A 21,737-nucleotide genomic window follows, 5' to 3' on the forward strand; every position below is an offset into this window, starting at 1 on the left:
GGACATTGAGGGTCCTCTAACAGGTTGGCTGATAAGTCCCCGGTCTAACAAAGAAAAACACATTTTTTTTGTCAAAATTTTTGTCAAATTATTATTCACCATAGTTCCCTTCAAGAGCGATACAACGATTATAACGACCTTACAATTTTTTGATACCATTTTGGTAGTACTCCTTCGGTTTTGCCTCACAATAGGCCTCAGTTTCGACGATCACCTCTTCATTGCAGCCAAATTTTTTCCCTGCGAGCATCCTTTTGAGGTCTGAGAACAAAAAAAGTCGCTAGGGGCCAGATCTGGAGAATACGGTGGTTGGGGAAGCAATTCGAAGCCCAATTCATGAATTTTTGCCATCGTTCTCAATGACTTGTGGCATGGTGCGTTGTCTTGGTGGAACAACACTTTTTTCTTCTTCATATGGGGCCGTTTTGCCACGATTTCGACCTTCAAACGCTCCGCAGCATCTTACACCGAATATTGTTGTACCAGTTCCGGAGAGTGCATCATTTTTGCAATTTAATTGCAACGGGCTCCGTGGAAAGATTAGTGAGATCGTAGACTTTATGATTCGCCATATAATAGTCACTGTTGATGGTTTTTCCCTTCTCAAGATAATCGATAAAATTTATTCCATGCGCATCCCAAAAAACAGAGGAGACGGTTCACCGGTCGCTGTGCACTCAGCCGACTGTCGATTGGACTCAGGAGTGTAGTGATGGAGCCATGTTTCATCCATTGTCACATATCGACGGAAAAACTCGGGTGCATTACGAGTTAACAGCTGCAAACACAGCTACAGTGAAACCTCTGAAAAGTGGACACCCACGGTCGCCTAAATTTTGTCCACGTTTGAGAGGTGTCCAGGTATGAGAGGTTCATTTTAATTTGTTAATATAGCAAGCGTCCCCTGACAACTGTTCACATTTGGGAGGTGTCCGGTTTTCAGAGTGTCCAAGTTTGAGAGGTTTCACTGTATATCCAGGACCAACAATATAAGAGATTTTTTTTGCAATATAGATTTCAAGACTCAAAAAATTTTAACGGTTGAAAGTTTTTACAGTTTGAAATATTTCATTTACATTAATTCATTTCAAATCTGGCAATGCTTTAAAAATATATGTTGCATGACATAAAATTCATACTACATATTTATTGCTTGCTATTATATTATAGACTACCTACCACTTATTTTCTAATTAGATGTCTGAGTACCAATTAGTTCTCTCGTCTCTCTTTTAGAAACTTGGCAGCACTTAAACGGGAGAAACAATACAATACATGTTATTTGTCGTTTTGTTTTGTTTCCCTCATACTAGAAAGCAAAGAGTATAAATAACTAAAGAGGGTCGAAATCGCTCACTTACGATATGCCCAAATGCCATAGATTAGGGTCAAACATGCAACATGTTTTATTTACGTTTGATAACATGGAAAAATTATAAGGCGTGTTCTGCAATGTGTGCTAGATTTTCATTATGTTCAAATTATTTTTTCATTAAAAAACAAAACGAAAAACGCAAAAAAGGACCAAAAGAATACTTCTGTTTGCTAAATCTATGAATTCTATGTCCCAAAACATTCATTCGATAAGTTGTCGTGTTTTAGACAATTTATTAAAGATCGATAAACAATAAATTTACTGTTTTTTTATGACAATATGACTGTAACATACTTAAGCAAACATTTCAAGGAACATCTGAATTGGTACCTACATGAAATTTCGGCTAAAGCTGAATACTAGGCTTAACGTGAAATACTCTAGAAAACTTTCACTTTTTCACTAGATTTTCGCGTGAAGTTGTTTTTTAACATTTATAAAAATTATAAGAATTCACTTCTTATTATAAATTAAAAAAATTTTTGATTACAAAAAGAATAATTTGATTTTTCAAAATCGAATCGCAAGTTACCGAATCAAAACCATGTGAAAAGCCGTAGATAACAAAAGGGAATACGAAGAAAATGTTGGTACCGTTTTGCAACATGTTCGACCCTAATCTATGGCATTTATACGATATTACAAAAATGAGACGTTTCGACCCTCTTGTTTATTTATACTCTTTGCTAGAAAGAGAATGCCACAATTAAACAAGGAGAACCATCGCAATGTTTGTGCATTCAATACCAAAGAGTATAAATAACTAAAGAGGGTCGAAATCGCTCACTTACGATATGCCCAAATGCCATAGATTAGGGTCAAACATGCAACATGTTTTATTTACGTTTGATAACATGGAAAAATTATAAGGCGTGTTCTGCAATGTGTGCTAGATTTTCATTATGTTCAAATTATTTTTTCATTAAAAAACAAAACGAAAAACGCAAAAAAGGACCAAAAGAATACTTCTGTTTGCTAAATCTATGAATTCTATGTCCCAAAACATTCATTCGATAAGTTGTCGTGTTTTAGACAATTTATTAAAGATCGATAAACAATAAATTTACTGTTTTTTTATGACAATATGACTGTAACATACTTAAGCAAACATTTCAAGGAACATCTGAATTGGTACCTACATGAAATTTCGGCTAAAGCTGAATACTAGGCTTAACGTGAAATACTCTAGAAAACTTTCACTTTTTCACTAGATTTTCGCGTGAAGTTGTTTTTTAACATTTATAAAAATTATAAGAATTCACTTCTTATTATAAATTAAAAAAATTTTTGATTACAAAAAGAATAATTTGATTTTTCAAAATCGAATCGCAAGTTACCGAATCAAAACCATGTGAAAAGCCGTAGATAACAAAAGGGAATACGAAGAAAATGTTGGTACCGTTTTGCAACATGTTCGACCCTAATCTATGGCATTTATACGATATTACAAAAATGAGACGTTTCGACCCTCTTGTTTATTTATACTCTTTGATTCAATACACATTCATGTGCTGGTGGCATCTCTTTAGTAAATATCCGTTCGTTGTAGAGTAAAGACGGTAAACGGTTCGTCGTTGTGTATTGTTTTTATCTGAGTGTATGAGACGGTCGTGCGTTTAATTTCCTCTTCACCCCGTTTCGTCGGCCTGTGTTCTCTTTACTATGCCTCATCGATTGTTACCTCTTCTACACCGTCATCCATTATTGTGTGTGTGCCGCTATAGTTTTGCCGCTTAATCTGGAAATATGGTTGAGAAATGCAAATAAATCTATAGTCAATAAATAAATAAATGATTAAAAATAAATATAAATAACAAATGATCGATCAGTGCAAGAATGTGAGTTATAAAATCATCGATGATACGAGAGAAGAGCAAATAGAAGCTTGAAAAAAAAAGTGTTTTTCATTTACTGCTATCCCCAGTGATTCTATCATGTGTGTTTGTTTGAGGTAGAAAGAGATAGGCTAAACGACCTGCCAAAATAGTCCCCTCACAATCTAAAGGTGTTAAATTCTAATGTTAATAATAATACAGAAATATTCAAAAAAAGAATACAAAAATTTTGTATATTTGTTTATATGTTAAAGTGTGTGTTTGTTAGAAAAATAACAAAGAAATATTCCCATATTGCCCAAAAGGGAAAATAAAATAAGAGCAATAATAGTGAAATAAGAAAAGAGTGCAAATTGTTTATACAAAAAAAAAGTTGGCAACGAATTGTAATGCGGACTTGTCTACAAAAAAATAAGTATTAATATATCTACGAAAAATTAACAATAAGGTAATAATAATATTTGTTAAACACAAAGACAGTTTTCCATTACTCATACAAAAAAAACTGTTGATAATTTCAATACCTTTCGAAATTCAACCACCTTATAGGATCATTCCTTTTCCGACAAATTTTTGGATTCTTCATTCCTTAGAGAGCAAGTTTTCGATGTGTTTTTTTTTGTTTTCTGTGTTGTGTTTTTCTTCTTGGTGTTTTAGTAGTGCCAAATACACCAACAAAACCAGCAGCAGTATTTAAGAAAAATCCGGTTTAACCACTCTCTGGTGTCTGGTCGTGGTCGACAGACGTCATAGTTATTGTTGTTGTTTCCATTTTTTGTTTATATTGCTCAGGTAAAAGTGTTGCCACATTTGATTGTTTTTCTTTTTTACATGAATTTGCAGTAGTATCAAAGGTGGGATTAAAACAAAAAATGGGTCGAATTTCATTTTTTATCCATGATAAAATAAGTGGGGACTACGTTCTTCTACGTTTAGATTATATTAAAGGAATTAGTTCAACATTTCCAAAAGTTTTGATGGATGTCTGCTTTGACAAAGATATGTTGTATGGGGGTTGGAAAAGTACTTCTCTGCATTATTACCAACACTGAAATATTAAGGACAATATACTTGAAATAAAGAAATTTTAATTAAATGAATGTTCAAAGAGTGCGTCCCTGCCTTAAAGTCGTATGTTTTCGAAGTAAGACATACGTACACGCAAAAAAATAATTCTTTCCTTCCAAACGAAATTTTAGACAAACAAAGTTCGTTTCTCATTTGCTTTTCGCTGAAAGGAAGTGTATTTGGAAGAAAAGTATATACTTTTTGTGATAAGCGTTTATTCTTTTCCAGGATGTAAAAACAATTTCATAACGACTAACTCAAAAAAAAAAAATTGTCTGGCTAATTGCATTTTCCCTCACATCTTTCTCACTTCCACGATGTTTTTTAGTTCTTACCACCTTTTTCTGTAATACAAACAATGTAGAAGAAATTATACGATTTTATAAATTTTAAAATTTTTTTTTACCTTTCGCCTGGACAGAGAATCGAACCGCGGACCATGCATGCCGTTATTCTCATCAATATAGCATAGCTTGCGGCACCCACGAGCCGATTAAACAAAGTTTATTTAACAGAAAAATACATTTAGTTGGGCACCGTGGAGCAGTGGTTGCTACGTCCAACTTGCATGCCAAGGGTCGTGGGTTCGATCCCTGCTTCGACCAAAGTTTTTTGTTTTATATATATAACATATTCCAGATGGGGTCGGAAGATTCCGAAAAAATTTTCAACATTACATTCTACTATATTAAATTTTTACTACACGGATGAAAAAGACTGTTTTTCATATGTTTGGCTATAAACATTATATGTTTGGAACACAAATTTTTAAACACAATATTTTTGAGTGCAAGCATATAATGTTCATAAACTAGCATAACATGTTTGGGACATATATGTTAATATGTTAGAACATATTATGTTTGAGACATAAAATGTTTGTAAATATAATATGCTTGGATACAAACATATATTAATTTAGAAATAGCCTATAAACATATATGTGTTTAGTAGCTTGGAGCACTATTTAACAGGGAGCGATATTGAATTAAGTTGGTGGTTGTTGCTTGTTATTACAAAATTAACATTTTATTTTTCCTTGGGCAATTGATCAGCTACTTCTTTGATCCTTACAAACTGTGTGGTCCGCTGTTCGAATCCCCGTCCGGCAAAAGGTAAAATTAAAATAAAATAAAAATCATAAAATTGAATAATTTCTTCTACAATGTTTGTATTACAGAAAAAGGTGCTAAGAACTAAAAAATCTCGTGGAAGTGAGAAAGATGTGGGGGAATATACAATTGGGCAGAAACAAAATTTTGAGCATTCAGGTCGAAAACCTATGTTGTTAGCACCTATATTACCTGTTTATTTTCATAATTCATTATGATTGTAAATATATAAATAAATAAATAAAATTTTGAGCACAATATTGTTTGGGAGAATTTTTTAAGCATATAATATTTTTGGGTGCAAAATGCTTCCAAACATATTATATGTTCACAAAGTAACATATTGTTTTTTGGAAGACACATTATTGAATTTGGATGCAAAAATACAAAATGTTTGGAACTTAGACTACCCAAACATATATTGTTTAGACCAATATGCTTTCAAACATATTATATATTGGAAGAGATCAAACATATAAATGTTTGGGCAATACCCAAAAATGTATATGCTTGAAGCAAAATATGTTTGGGAGCATATGTTACAGAAGCGATTTTTTGTGAGGGTGTATGAACTGTAAAATGTGTCTTATTAAAAGACCTAAAGTCAGAAAAGAACAGTGTTTGATATAAACGAAATGGACTGTGTTTTTGGTTCAAAAATAACTTTTTTTTATTGAAAAAATAAAAATTTTGTAACTAACGAATTTTTTTGGTTTTATCACCAAGTAAAATTTTCGAAGCAATTCAAAAAACTCTAACAAAAGAAAAACGTTTTCGTTACACGTTTTCCAAACGTTTTTTTTTCTTTGCGTGTAGGCATGTATAGATTTGCATCTGGTGTTTTGTTTTCAAGGATATAAACTTCCTAAAAATTATTTTTTTTTTAAAGAAGCAGCACTTATGGCTCGACAACAATACCGAACTTTTTAAGGAAATATCAACATCTTTGGAACCAAGTATTTTTTTTTTTTTGTAACGTGTTAGTACTTAGGAAAATCTGATCCGTGCGGAGATATTAAGTAAATATTCTCACGCATACGGCATTCCTGGGATACAAATTATCTTGGTAAGCAGTGTTTCAACTCAATCACAGATCCAGTTTTTACTGGATAAGCTGACATTCATTAAAAAATTTGACGAATATTGTTCTGCAAATCTTGGACTAAAAGAACACAAATTGTGCTTCTACATGCTCATGAAGTTAAATAAGTCAGTCTCTATTTGCTATACCAAAAGAAAATGGACCTATAAAGTATTTGAGTCAATCACTTCATAGAAATGGGAGAAAAATTGAAGACAAATTCCTTTGGTTTTGAAGCTGGAGACTAATCATTTAATCGATTAGCTCGAAAATCTCCAGATTTCGTTCTAAAAGAACACAAATTGTGCTTCTATATTTTCATGAAATAAAATTATTCTGCCTATAAATGGCTATTCTAACAGGTTGGCTGATAAGTCCCCGGTCTAACGAAGAAAAAAAAATTTTTTGTCAAAATTAGTTTTTATTATTCGACATAGTTCCCTTCAAGAGCGATACAACGATTATAACGACCTTCCAATTTTTTGATACCATTTTGGTAGTACTCCTTCGGTTTTGCCTCAATATTTCCATATATTTCTGTATACATTCTTAATCTTTTCAATATGATCATAACCACGTCTATCTACCCGGTGGGTTGGAAATTTGCTCGTGTTGTGCCGGTTCCGAAAAAGGGTAACTCTTATGAATGTGAAAACCTTCGTCCTATAAGTATACTTCCTGCTCTTTCTATAGTTATGGAGCATATTCTTAAGTGTCAGATAGTGGGGTATATCACATCTAGGAATTTATTGAATAGTAATCAGTATGCATATAGGAGGGGTTATAGTACGACGGCTTTGCTTTTGTGTTTGACTGAACATGTGAGATGTAGTCTAAATCGAGGGGAGAACTGTGCTATGGTGTCGCTTGACCTGTCTAAGGCTTTTGATCGTCTAAATCATACATTATTAATTAACAAGCTTAGGGCGAACTATGGATTTTCAGGAGTTGCGTGTAGACTGATTCTGTCATACTTGCATGAAGATCGCAGTTCGTGGAGTTGAATGGGCGGAGTTCGGGTACTGCATTCTTGAGTTGTGGAGTACCCCAAGGTTCTGTACTTGGACCGCTCCTGTTTATCATGTTCTTGAATGATTTTGTTGGATGCTTGGAACCTAATTTTGTTAGAGTATATATGTATGCGGATGACATTCAAATTGTATTTACAGGTGGGATGGAAGGTCTGGATAGTTTGGAGAGGCGCATGAATTCTGCTCTTGATATTGTTTATTCCTGGATGGTTGACAATAGGTTGGTTATTAATGCAGGTAAGACGACGGCGATTATGTTTCAGGCGGGGTATCGCAATGTGACCTATCCGCAGGTCAGAATGTGTGGTGAGGTTATTCAGTTTGTTCAGACGGTCAAATGCTTGGGTATTACAATTGATGCGAATTTGGATTTTGGACAACATATATCTTCCCTCTCAGCGAGAGTGACTTTGCGACTAAGGAAATTATACAATTGTGGTATATACTTGACTGAGCGTGTCAAGCGTATAGTGGCCCATGCTTTGCTGATGTCTCAGATTAACTATTGTATCGAGGTGGTATCTTGTACGTTTCAATATAATAGGTCAAAGATTGCTCTGATTCTGAACAGGGTAGTGCGTTATGTTTTTGGGTTGCGTATTTTTGAACACGTGACAGATAAGGTAATTGATTTTCTTGGTTCTTCATTTGAACCTTACGTTTTGTCGCGGAGATTAATGTTTTTCCATAGGATGAAAAGAAATGGGTTGTTACATGAACTTCTTCAGGGATTTGTTTTTTCCAGATCGGTGAGAAATCCGCAGATAATTATACCACGAATAAATTGTTCCCTTTTTGAGACGGGGTTTATTGTTACTACTGCTAGGGTTTGGAACAATCTTCCTGTAGCAGTAAGGGATTTTGGGTTTCCTGAGAATCAATTTAGGAACTTGCTACTGACTAGTTTGAATGAATATATTTAATGTTGACTGTTATTTACCAATGGTAGGTGTTAGTTTACCTTTATTAATATTAGTTTTCTATGTGACTTTGGCCAAAGTGAGGATGGTGGAGTGGTAGGCATAGTAGGGTAATTTAAGTATTAATGATTAGGATTGATAACTTTACAATTACTATTAATGTATTTTTTTTAAGAACAATACGATTTATTGGCCACGAAGGCTTACTGTATTGTTAAATAAAATGAAAATAAAATAGGTCTCAGTTTCGGCGATCACCTCTTATTGCAGCCAATTTTTTTTTCCCTGCGAGCATCCTTTTGAGGTCTGAGAACAAGAAAAAGTCGCTGGGGGCCAGATCTGGAGAATACGTTGGGTGGGGAAGCAATTCGAAGCCCAATTCATGAATTTTTGCTATCGTTCTCAATGACTTGTGGCACGGTGTGTTGTCTTGGTGGAAAAACACTTTTTTCTTCTTCATTTGCCGCGATTTCGACCTTCAAACGCTCCAATAACGCCATATAACAGCTGCAAACACCGCTCAAAATCATCAACACGTTGTTGTTTTTGATCAAATGTGAGCTCGCGCGGCACCCATTTTACACAGAGCTTCCGCATATCCAAATATTGATGAATGATATGACCAACACGTTCCTTTGATATCTTTAAGGCCTCTGCTATCTCGATCAACTTCATTTTACGGTCATTCAAAATCATTTTGTGGATTTTTTTGATGTTTTCGTCGGTAACCACCTCCTTCGGGCGTCCACTGCGTTCACCGTCCTCCATGCTCATTTCACCACGCTTGAATTTTGCATACTAATCAATTATTGTTGATTCCCCTGGGGCAGAGTCCGGAAACTCATTATCAATATGCATTTAATTCTAGCGATGCCAGACCAGCCAACCTATTAAATGAAAATGGACCGATAAAGCATTTTGAGTCAATCACTTCATGGAGGTGGGATAAAAATTGAAAACAACGTGCTTCGGTTTTTGAATCTGGATAAAGTAGTTTCTCCAAAAAGTAAAAGTAATTGGGATTGCATTAAAGAATGCCAACCACATCCAGCACATCTAGTTTTGGGTCCAAAACAACACTTTATTTACAAGTTCCTGGCATATCAGAGCTATGTCAAAATTTGGAATTATATACCTGGAAACACCAGAATTTAATGTAAATTCCTAAAAATATACAATTAATAAAAACAAATTTGTTGACTTGTTGACAACCAGGAGAAAGAGAATAGACATAGTCATGTTAATTATATTATGTTTGAAAAAAAAAAAACAATTTATACTTTCGGGCAATTCAATTTTATGTTGAGCTTCTCATTATAAGTTTTGGGATTAAGAAAATTTCAATATTTTGCGATTACAAATACAGCTCAGTATTCACAGAAAAGTCAACTAAACTATTTATATTTACAGGGCTATAGCCGATTTATCTTTATTTTACTTTATGAAAATTAGTTTGTTTTAGTTGAATTGTACCAAATTGGAGAAATGTCCTTCTTTTAAATCCTTTTAGCTTATTTCAATGATATCAACTAAAAAGGAGAAACATGTTTTTGAAGTACACAATTTTGCTAAATTCGAACTTTTTTTTTAATTTATCTTATATTGTGTCTGTCTTGAACTCCGTATAGCGCTGAAGACATTTGCAGAAATTGTAACTCCCATTTTGCTCTTCAAAATATTTTTAATAAATTTTCTTCAATTAGAGAAAATGCATTAACTTATTTGCATAATGCTGAAATTAATATAGCAATTTGCTATATAAACCTAAAGGCAGCAAATCGTTTGCAAAATTTATATAACATATTGTTCAATATTTTATTTAACATATTGTTCAATATTTATATAACATATTGTTCAATATTTTATTTTACAAAATATTTTTTTTTTGTGAGTTTATGTTTGTTCCAATCATATTGAATCCAATCTGGCAACCCCCAACTATTATGATTTTCTTCGTACAAGCAAAGTAGTGTGGAGTACGTTTCTTGCCAACCTAGTATGTGCCTTGTGTGAGACATTTGCCCCAAACTATAAAAAAAACAACAAATAACAACAAAACCAATAATATAAGCAACAACAAAAGGAGACCCCTACAAAAAATCCATAAACTAAGTATATTACTCACTAACGCGTGCTCTTTTTTTCCCTCATAAAGTCTCTCCGTCTCTGTCTCTTTGCCAACCGCTCTTTGTTTTTTATAAGGCAAACTTAAGACACTTTGGAGTTTTGGCTATGATGATAAAATGCCACCAGCCACTACCACTACTAGCAAGTGTGTGTTTCGTACATGCTTCCTTTCAGTTGTTTTCGATTTCATTTCCATCCTGCCGTCATTGTCTCTATTCTTTCTTAAAAAAAATTGATGATGCTACTCACCACAAAAAAAAAACTAAAGAATTTAGACAACGAAAGCAGCGACCACAACTTGAATTGTTGCTGTACAGGTGTTAAATATGCTCAGCACTCAAAACAGAATTTAAGATCTCTTGTTCGTAACAGTTGTCTACACGGGATATATAAACATTGCGTCTACGATGTCAATAACAACAACAAGAACAAGAGAGCCATGAGTCGTACTTGCTTTAACAAATGTTTCGTCTTCTTCTTGTTCTTTGTTTGAGGTGTCAATGTTCATGTTTTGGGTTTACGTTTTCACAGGCCAGTGTGATTTATGATGCAAATTTTAGTGAATATTTCTAATATAATAATAATGAGAATTTTTATATGAATATTTTTATGGTGCTTTACAAACTGTAAGGTGGGGGTATTTTAGTATTTATGTGTATCAACTCAACGCACTGCATCTCAGGGAAATTCAATAGTAAATACCAAAGATTATAGAAGAGGAAGACGGGAGATTGGCTACTGAGCACATCAAACCATTTACCACATTAGTTTAATACTCGAACCAAACGCGTATACGACAAGTATTCACATAGCATTAAAATGCAAATAAAAAGAAATTAAGAGCACGAAATAAATTTCCATAAAGGGGAAAATGTAATTTTTTTGTTGTTGCCTAAAAATTAACATTGTTTCATTAAGAAAATTACATTTTTCATTTAAAAAATAAAAACTAAAAACAACTAAAAGATTACAAACATGTATTAAACTAATCTGGTAAATGCAACATTTGGTATGACGCAAGCCAATCTCCCATCTTTCTCAAATCTATAATCTTTGGTAAATGCAATGCCTGGAGACTTGTGAATTCAAGTTGAAAAAAGTGAATTAAATTACATAATTTAATGTAATTTAATTAATAATAAAATTGATCATAATTATTTCAATTTATTTAAATTTGTTTATTATACTTGTTTTTTTATAATTTTATATTAACTTTATAATGCAAAAAAAAAACACATCTATTGTTACGACAAGGCATTCGAAGAAATTTCATATTACACAATATTGATCCCCACCAATTACTGTTAATTAAATAAGTTTTGTTCGGTATCTTGTAGAAATGTTTTTATCGACTTTACGTTAAAGTTCTCAACTAACATATGGTTTATCTGGGGTTGGCTCCTCATTGCTTTCATGTACTATTGATTGATTTATATTTTCTAAATCCGCATTATTTACGAACCGCTCAAAGCTCATTACTGGTCTCCCCTGTATCGTTATCTGCAATAGAAAAAATTACCACCGGAAAAAAAGCTAGCAAAAAATCCCATAAAAACACCACAACAAACATAGCTATATCAGTCATTGGGTCGTTGGGTTGGTGTCGTTCATACGAACCCTTTCCATCATCATCAACATTACCCGTAATTCGAAAAACAATAGCACAGAAAATGAAACACAAAGCCTTATAGCCAGTTAAGAGAAGTCGGTAGACATTTCCAACGGTAGTCGGCGTTAAAATGAAATAGCACATAGCATTTCATTTGGTCGCTGTATGGATGGATGGTTGGCCAACTGATGGGCTGGTTCTTGGTATAGATAGACGGTTTGCTGGACGAATGTACTACTAAGAATGATGTTTTTTTTTAACTACTGAACTATAAAATAAACAAAAGGTTCATTGCACCATTTCGTAGTAGGGAGAGAGGCGGCGCTTCAAGCATAGCCACATTACAGACTAGCGGAAGTTTGTAAAGAAAAGTAACACAAATAATCAAAAACAGAAAGCTGCAAATAAAAATAAAAACAGACTAGAATAAAAAACATGTTCTGTTTTATGTCTTTGTCCCAATGTTGGCTGTGTTTTGAGACATTCTTTGGTCCCTCATCAAGTATGCCAGGAACAGAGTTCAGTTCGATGAAAACTATCAGTATAGGGATTTTTAGTTGACAAAAATAAGAACATTTTATTTAAGGAGACATATCTGTGTTGGCCAGTATTTTCAAATGTCTCATACTATGCGGCATTCCGTTTCGAGGCGGCTGTAAAAATATGGTACCTTATTGTTGAAATGCAGTAGCATCACTCTGCATCGGTAAAATAGAAAAATTTCATTTTATCCTGTGGGATGTTTGCGGTTGCGATGTAAACAAACTGGTATCTCATATTATATGAGACATCATTCAGATGCGAACATAAGAAAATGCTTTTCCTTTATTTTATGGATATTCCGGGAACACATTACAATAGGCCTCGGGAATGTCTACTCAGGAATCATTTTTCAGATATTGGGATCTATATATGAAAGTTCCGCTCCCACATATATTTGCTAGTTTATTATATTTTGCAATTTTATAAAATTTGTTACGAATGACTCACAACTAGACTTGGTTTCTGCCAACATTTTACCAGTCTACACCACAACACATTGCTCAAGCCTTTCGATGCATTTTTTTTGTTGGTGTTCTTACTGTTAACATAGTTCCGGACTAACTCTTAATGTAATTTGTATTCTGATGCTGTGCAGTACGCTAGAATTTTTTTTCGAGTTTCCACAAAAACACTTTCCTCATCAGACACTCAGTGGGGGGTTTTGTGCGACAGAGATAACATTTCGGAGATTACATGTTTGGTTTTGGTTTGGGACAAGTTATGAATATCAAATTTATGGGCTTATGGAATTGGGCTTCACAGAACAAAAACGGATGAGTTCTTAGACGATAACATATTTAAAAATAGATAAACAAAATACTCGTTATTAAAGCTTAAGTATAGAATACAGGGTAGCTGACACGAAATGTTACCATGAAACGACATTAATTTTTGTTCGGTGAAAATATTGATTGTCTTATTTCATCATGTCCTCAATTTTATTTAAAACAAAAATATTTAATAAAAAAAACAATCTAAATTCTTTGCATGTTATGGTGGGTATTAAGTTCGAGTTTAGCCGCTAATTTTCATTAAAGTGAAAACTAAATGAGTAAGAAATGTCATAAAATCATACATATTTGTTGCATATTTCATTATAACTTGATGGGGAATAGCCCAAAGCAAATTTGCACACAGTTTGCATTCCTTAAAATGGATTATAAAAGAAAAGTAATCGTGAAAAAAATACGATTTTAGCGGCTAAACTCGAACTTAATATCCACCTTTAGACTGAAATGATAAAAATGTGTGGAGTTTTCCCGATATAATAAATTGCAAGATGCACGAATTTAATTAGCCAGTATTTTGACCTCGTAACGGCACATCCTCTCTGAAGGCTATCAGATTGGAATCCGACCAATTGGACAGATAACAGTTCAGTACATTTAGAAAAGGAATGTGATCACTCTACCTAGAGCAAAATTTTGAGACAGTAAACATTTAACATGTTTGTCACAACCATGTTGTTTTCTCGAAAATTACCATTTTGTGTTTGGCGAAAAAACAAAATTTTTGCCCCAAAAGTGTTCCATGTACCCAATATAAAACTAACATTTTGCTCTAGGAGGTGTTCGTATTCCTTCTCTGCTTGAAAGCACGATAAATCTGGAAGTTTACGTATTGCTTAATTGAAAATTTCTTCTCGTCGGAGAAGACCTAGCTAAGTTTCTTCTAAAAATGTGTGGAATTATAACAAAAAATCTTACATATACATAAGCTTTAGTGGGCTTGAAACATTGCTGTAGTTTATGAAAAAAAAAACGTTTTAAAAAATATGGAACAATATCAGTTAAACTTTTGCTATCGAGTCAATTTGTTAAACACGCATAACGACTTCATTGATGGTAAAAAAATCATACAAGTGTTTCATAGAATCCACGATAATTGAGGATATTTGTAGCATTAGTAGCGAGAGCCTCAGTTTTAAACAGAATACTAAAAAAGTCATTTCGACCTTTCTAATACAGTTTTACAAAAAATGCGATATCGACCTTTCTAATACAGTTTTGTTGAATTTTTCTAAAATTAACCTACATTTTCCCATCGAGTGGGTTCAGAGTTTTTTTTTTGAGTGAAATTGCTGGATAAATCGGATGTATGTGGAGTCGTTTGACCATACCCTGCATCATAGAATTTAATTTAATGTAATGCATTCCACTTAATTGAATTCCATGAATTTCATTCGATTAACTTAATGCTATTGAATGTACATTAAATTTGAGCTGCTATTTGTAATATACATCGTTTTTATTTTTACGTTAGCCTCATATCAATGCAGGCTGGTTTAATGTCCAAATTGTTTATACAACAAATTATTACGATATTTATTCGAGCTTATTGAACAAGAAGATTAAGGGGATTGACACTATTAAATTATTGACAAGAAAATGCCAGATACTACACAAGCCTGGCTATACACATGTTTCATCACTGGCTAAGTCAAATTTCCATAGCTTTTAGTGTAGATCTGGGGCCAAATCACCGCAGTCGAAATCGAGTACTTCGTCGTCGCAATGTAGTTTACGCGAATCACCGCAGTCGTTATCGAATTGTTTCTACTCGAAGTTGAACACGACATGCTATCGAAAACGAAATATGTAGTGATTTTTGAGCAGAAAAAAAGGTAAACAAAAGGAAACAAGTAGTTGGTGAAAATGGATGTATTATTTATATATTTTGGCAAAATACATTTAAGAAAATATAATATTACTTGCATTTAGGGAAACGGAACAATGAAAGGAATGCTCAGTAGCCGCTTGAAAAAAACTCATTTTTCAAGAACATATTTAAAAGCTTCTTTTGACAGACGAAAGCGTCTTTTAAATCTATGGATGTTAAAAACACAATTAGTTAAAAACACTAACTTCAAAATAGAATCACTTACAGGCAATGCAATTCAGGCAATGCTAAACGACTGATTTTGTCTCGAATATTTTTCCTTACTAATGCCACTTTGTACTCATCCTCTGAATCCGAAGACGAGGAAAACAACACATGGATTCATAATAATTTTTACACATATACATATTTTGATCACAATAAGTTATTTTGAAATCATCTTTTTTTTATTACCATATGTTTACAGCAATGTAAAAAAAAGTTGTAGACAAAATAAATTACGATCGAATGCGGTGATCCAAAATTTTACAGCGATCGAAATGTTTCTCGATACGAAACAGAACTCGATGACGAATGCGGTGATTTGGCCCCTGGTAGGGGATAGATTAATTTTGGAACTTATATGCTAATTTCTTATGAAAATTAGATACGAGAATTATTCTTCCCAAATTGATTGGTATGTTATCTGTCATTTTCTTTTGAATAACTTAATAGCATCAATTCTCTTAATCTTCTTGTCCAATATGCACGAATAAATCTTGGAATAGTTTGTAATACATCTTTTTCATAGTTTGCAAATATTTTCTCTGTCTATTTTGTACCTTGAACACCTAACAGCAATGGCATCCAGGAACAAGCAAAATTGAGCAACATCAGAGGTGTAAACATAATCAGTGAAAATTAACTAATATTTGTCTAGACATGCATGCTGTTCCTCGCACGCAAAAAAAAAACAAAAACACTAACAAACCCCATGGCGAAAAGAAACTATCCAAGAAAATTGAAAATTATGACTTTAAAGCGATAGCACATCAGTGTTGGAAATGTTGCTACAACACAGATACAAGTAATGCAACACAAAACCTTCAAGAATTTTTGTGATATTGTTGTGGTTGCCGTTGTATGTCGTCTTTTTTTTATAAACAGGGAAAACAAAGTATCCAAATGCAAGAATGCTACAAACACACACACACATACATACACTTACCGACATATGCTTGTAAACTACAAGGACTCTACTTCGTCTCAAAACGAGAAGCTCACTTCATCCCTCTCTGAAAATAAATGTGCTGTTATTGTTGTTGGTGCTTATTTTGATTCCCCACTCAATGTTATTTCCAACAAAATACACAACAGAAATTTTTACAAGTCATGTGCTTACAATACGAAAACACTTTCTGTTTTTCCCCCCCTTTAAGTAAGCCAAAGAATCCAACCAACACCCCTTTAAGCACCCTTTATGAAGGCAAAGTCCCCCCAAAATACAGCAAACTCAAAATTTTTGTTTCTGTTTTACACAGTGTCTTTTTGCTTTATACGACGGCATTCATTCCAAGCGGCGGAAAAAACTACTAAGGAGGCCTGATTGGAGTGCTGATTTTTGTAATCATGAGGCCTGATCTTCTCATACCAACATCATAGTTTTTTTACCCGTGGTGACATAGGAATGTTAGTGCTAACCGTTCGCGATAAAAATCAGGTCACATGGAGTACTTATTTCATCATTGGGCATACCAACATCATATGTTTTTTACCCGTGGTGACATAGGAATCAGAGAACTGCAACCGGTGGATTTTTTCGTATTGCAATCTTACCCACAAAATGTCGGTGGCAGTGAGTAATGCGCTTTACAGACTATCAGTTATTCCGGACGGAATGTCGGTGTTTGTAAAGAATCTTACAGTGTGTCGCATCGATACGACTTGTCGGCGATGACTAAATAATCGGTTAATGTGTTATCGATCCCATAGACATGCAGCAGTATCGATTATGCCTTCGGACTTAACTTATAATGTGCACAATATATGGGATATGTTCGACACGAGCACTGTCGTCTGGAATAACTGATAGTCTGTAAAGCGCATAAGACACCAATTACCATGCGATCTTTTTCATTGATACAAATGCGAGAATAAAAACACCACTAGTATATAACAATGTTCGTATGCAGTGTCTTGCAATCTTAAACCAATAGACATCGTAACAACGCTCGGTAGACAAAAATCGAGTGTGGCACTTGTGTGATGCACTCAACAACAAGAATTACCAGCAGTTGGCATTAGCTCAAGAGAATTGAGAGGGTACCAAATTAGAGAATATCAAACTGCTGAGATATGGGTAACCAATTTGTGTGATTGCTTTACTACGGTGTTTTCGAGAGACCAACACTCATACTAACAAACACCGACAGTCGTCGGTTGCATTGGATATTGGTGGAAGATTTTTTTTTACTAATTGGTGTTTTAAGATTGCAAATATTGGTGTTTACTAAATACACTGGTCGGTTGCGGTAGATCGCAGCCGTTCTCTGATAGGAATGTTAGTGCTAATCATTCGCCCTAGTATGACCATGCAAATGTTCTATTCCATTTGAATGAATGATAGAATTTTTAGACCACAATAGTAAATAAAAATATTGAAAATACTTTTTAAAATATTTATTTTTTATAAAAGGTAGGTTTTTTTATGTCACAAAATAATAAAATGAAAAGTGTATCCTCCGTATACAAAATAGTTCAAGGAGACTTCAAGCCTACTTTTACCATGTAAATTCTTCCGTTAAACTGTTAATATTTTTTTTTGCATATGGGCAAATATTTTAATTTTTAAATATTTTAAATATATTTAAGTATCCTGCAAAGAAAATAATGTTAATATATTATATCAAAAATAAAACAATACAACAATACAACACAACCTGTCGATAGCACAATCTTCAATAGACTTTTTTTTATTTTAACTCATTTTACAACCAAGCCGAAATGGCCATATACGGTTACAGGGATACTCAAAATAAAGAATTACATTAAATTTACTTAAAAAAAAAAAAGATTATAAAAATAATTAGGACTACAATCAAGGACTGCAAAAACTTGACATTATTACACCTTATTAATAAGTAAAGGGTGATTCTTTTGAGGTTAGGATTTTCATGCATTAGTATTTGACAGATCACGTGGGATTTCAGACATGGTGTCAAAGAGAAAGATGCTCAGTATGCTTTGACATTTCATCATGAATAGACTTACTAACGAGCAACGCTTGCAAATCATTGAATTTTATTACCAAAATCAGTGGCAGAAAATCCGCTTTTTTATCGACAAATTTTGTTCAGCGATGAGGCTCATTTCTGGTTGAATGGCTACGTAAATAAGCAAAATTGCCGCATTTGGAGTGAAGAGCAACCAGAAGCCGTTCAAGAACTGCCCATGCATCCCGAAAAATGCACTGTTTGGTGTGGTTTGTACGCTGGTGGAATCATTGGACCGTATTTTTTCAAAGATGCTGTTGGACGCAACGTTACGGTGAATGGCGATCGCTATCGTTCGATGCTAACAAACTTTTTGTTGCCAAAAATGGAAGAACTGAACTTGGTTGACATGTGGTTTCAACAAGATGGCGCTACATGCCACACAGCTCGCGATTCTATGGCCATTTTGAGGGAAAACTTCGGAGAACAATTCATCTCAAGAAATGGACCGGTAAGTTGGCCACCAAGATCATGCGATTTGACGCCTTTAGACTATTTTTTGTGGGGCTACGTCAAGTCTAAAGTCTACAGAAATAAGCCAGCAACTATTCCAGCTTTGGAAGACAACATTTCCGAAGAAATTCGGGCTATTCCGGCCGAAATGCTCGAAAAAGTTGCCCAAAATTGGACTTTCCGAATGGACCACCTAAGACGCAGCCGCGGTCAACATTTAAATGAAATTATCTTCAAAAAGTAAATGTCATGGACCAATCTAACGTTTCAAATAAAGAACCGATGAGATTTTGCAAATTTTATGCGTTTTTTTAAAAAAAAAAGTTATCAAGCTCTTAACAAATCACCCTTTATATATCTTACTACTATATGTAGACTACGTTACAAAAACCATTTGATATATAAATATAAAAATTTAGGAATTGATTACTACTCTCAAATGCCTACTAACGCAGGTTATTAACCAATAAGTTTAATCATTTGCAACTAAAAATTTAATATTTAAATAATATATATTTTTATGTTAACAATTTTTAATGCTCGAACTTATATATTTGAGTTATTTTATATTTGATTTCTAATTTTTGTTTTTTATTTAATAAAAACTAACTAGGACTGCATAAACTTGAGATATAGTTGCACCTTAATACTAAGTATATATCTTAGGTTAAACAGCGTTGGGAACTACAATATGTAGACTACGTTACAAAAACAATTTGACATATGCACCCTCAAAAAAAATCGCTTCTTTAACATATGTTCCAAACATATTTTGCAGGAAGCACATATATTATTGCATACTGCCGAAACATTAATATGTTTGTTTTATGTGAACATATTATATGTTTGGAAGCATTTTGAGCCAAAAATATTATATGCTTGGAAGAATTTTTCCCAAACACGATTGTGCTCATTCCCTAACATACTCGTAATTTTCACTTCCACGAAATTTTTTAGTTATTGGAACCTTTCTCTGTAATACAAATAATGTTGAAGAAATTATTCACTTTTATAAATTTTTTAAATTTTACCTTTCGCCTGCACGGAGAATCGAACCGAGGACCATACAGTTTGTAAGCCAACACACTATCCACTGGGCTACGTAGCTGTTATAGCCACCAGTAGATAATTATCGTTTTAAGTTACATTTATATAGCATAGTTTGCAGCGCCCACGAGCCCATGCAAACATAACATTATTTAACAGAAACATACATTTGTTTGCCACGTGGAGCAGTGGTTAGCATGTCTGCCTTGCATGCAAAGGGTCGTGGGTTCAATCCCTGCTCCGACCGAACATTTTTTTTTTTTTTTTTTTTTTTTTTTAATTTACACATTTATATTTATACTATATTAATTTTTTTTAATGAAACTTTGAAATGTGTGTTATTAAAGATTTATAGTCAGTAACAGTGCTTGATATAAACGAAATTGACTGATTTTTGGATAAAATATTATTTTTTATTGCAAAATAACAATCTTGTAATAAAAAACTGTTTTTGTACAAAACTTTAAAATTTGGAAGGAATTCAAAAACTAACAAAAGAAGAACGTGGAGTCGAGTATAAACATACATACATAATTTTATAATATAAACATAAATTTATTTAGGAGTGAACAGTTTTTTATTCCTTTCCTTTTTATTTTTCCTTCCTTTTATTTTTCTTTAATAATTCATTTTAAAGAAAATAAACTTTTTAAATTGTTTTAGCTGTAAAACTCGAACTTAATGCCCGCTTTTATATTTGATGGTGTCCGTCAACTCCTCGTGGACTACTTTTAAATAAAGAGGAACTAAAGTTTGTTTTTTTACATTTTACTGTGTAATTTTTCACTATTTCCTCCTTATTTCATTTTACTGTCCCAACTCTAAAAAGAGTATAGTGCCCTTTCGTTATTTTTATGAAGACCCCTGATTTCTTTTAACGAACCAAGAAAAAAATTGTGCCCATAATGCCAAAATGATAAACAAAACACATGTCCACACATACATAAAATGCTGCTCTCAAGGCGAAAACATAAGCTGTTTGTTTTTCAAATGTCTATTCTCTTGGTTCAGAATGTATATTCTCTTTATTCAAATTAAATAATATTTAGACTTAAACATATCAAATTTTTGGCCTTATCATAAAACAGTTTTCCGAAACAACATACAAGCGGTTTCACAGAAATTGTTCTCTTTTGACTCTTTTGCTGTGTTATATTGATATCTTTCGTCAACTCTCCCGGTTTCCATCTCTATTTCTCTCTATACTCTCTCTGTCGCTTTGAATAAAATATCACAACATATGTATGTTTAGTCGAAATTTGTAAATTTATATATGTTTGTATTCACACATATGATTTTTATGAAACATTGATGCCCCAAACATAATATATTCTAACATATTAACATAGATGTCCCAAACATTTAGTGTTAGTTTAGGAACATTACATGTTCGCACTTAAATATATTGTGGTTTAAAATCGTGCCCGAAACACATTTTGTTTATATCGGAACATATGAAAAACATATTTTTCTAACAGTGTGTATATAAAAAAGCAAAAAAAAAAAAAATAACTGATAATTAGGAATTGATTACTACTCGCAAATGCCTACTTACAAAGGTTGTACTATAAATATTGTTATATTATTTTCTAGACTTGTTTTTTATTTTATTTATTTTTTTTTATTTTTTTAATTTTTTTTTCTTTTTTATTTTATTTTTTTATTT

General features: G+C 33.2%; 1 protein-coding gene across 6 annotated transcripts in view; it reads left to right on the plus strand.

Annotated features, from left to right (window-relative positions):
• Positions 1-21,737, plus strand: part of LOC142236606 (uncharacterized) — a 747,498-nt gene that overhangs the window by 157,786 nt on the left and 567,975 nt on the right. For 2 of the 6 annotated variants that reach the window (XM_075307832.1, XM_075307834.1), the window contains exon 1: positions 2,909-3,658. The exons of 1 other annotated variant lie outside the window; for it this stretch is intronic. The gene's annotated coding sequence lies outside the window, so the exon portion shown is untranslated. Of the gene's footprint in view, positions 1-2,908; positions 3,659-21,737 lie in introns of those variants that run through there. 3 more of the 6 variants (XM_075307830.1, XM_075307831.1, XM_075307835.1) reach the window with 3 other exon arrangements.

The sequence above is a fragment of the Haematobia irritans genome, chromosome 4 (assembly GCF_050003625.1).
Source record: "Haematobia irritans isolate KBUSLIRL chromosome 4, ASM5000362v1, whole genome shotgun sequence".
Lineage (NCBI taxonomy): Eukaryota > Metazoa > Arthropoda > Insecta > Diptera > Muscidae > Haematobia > Haematobia irritans.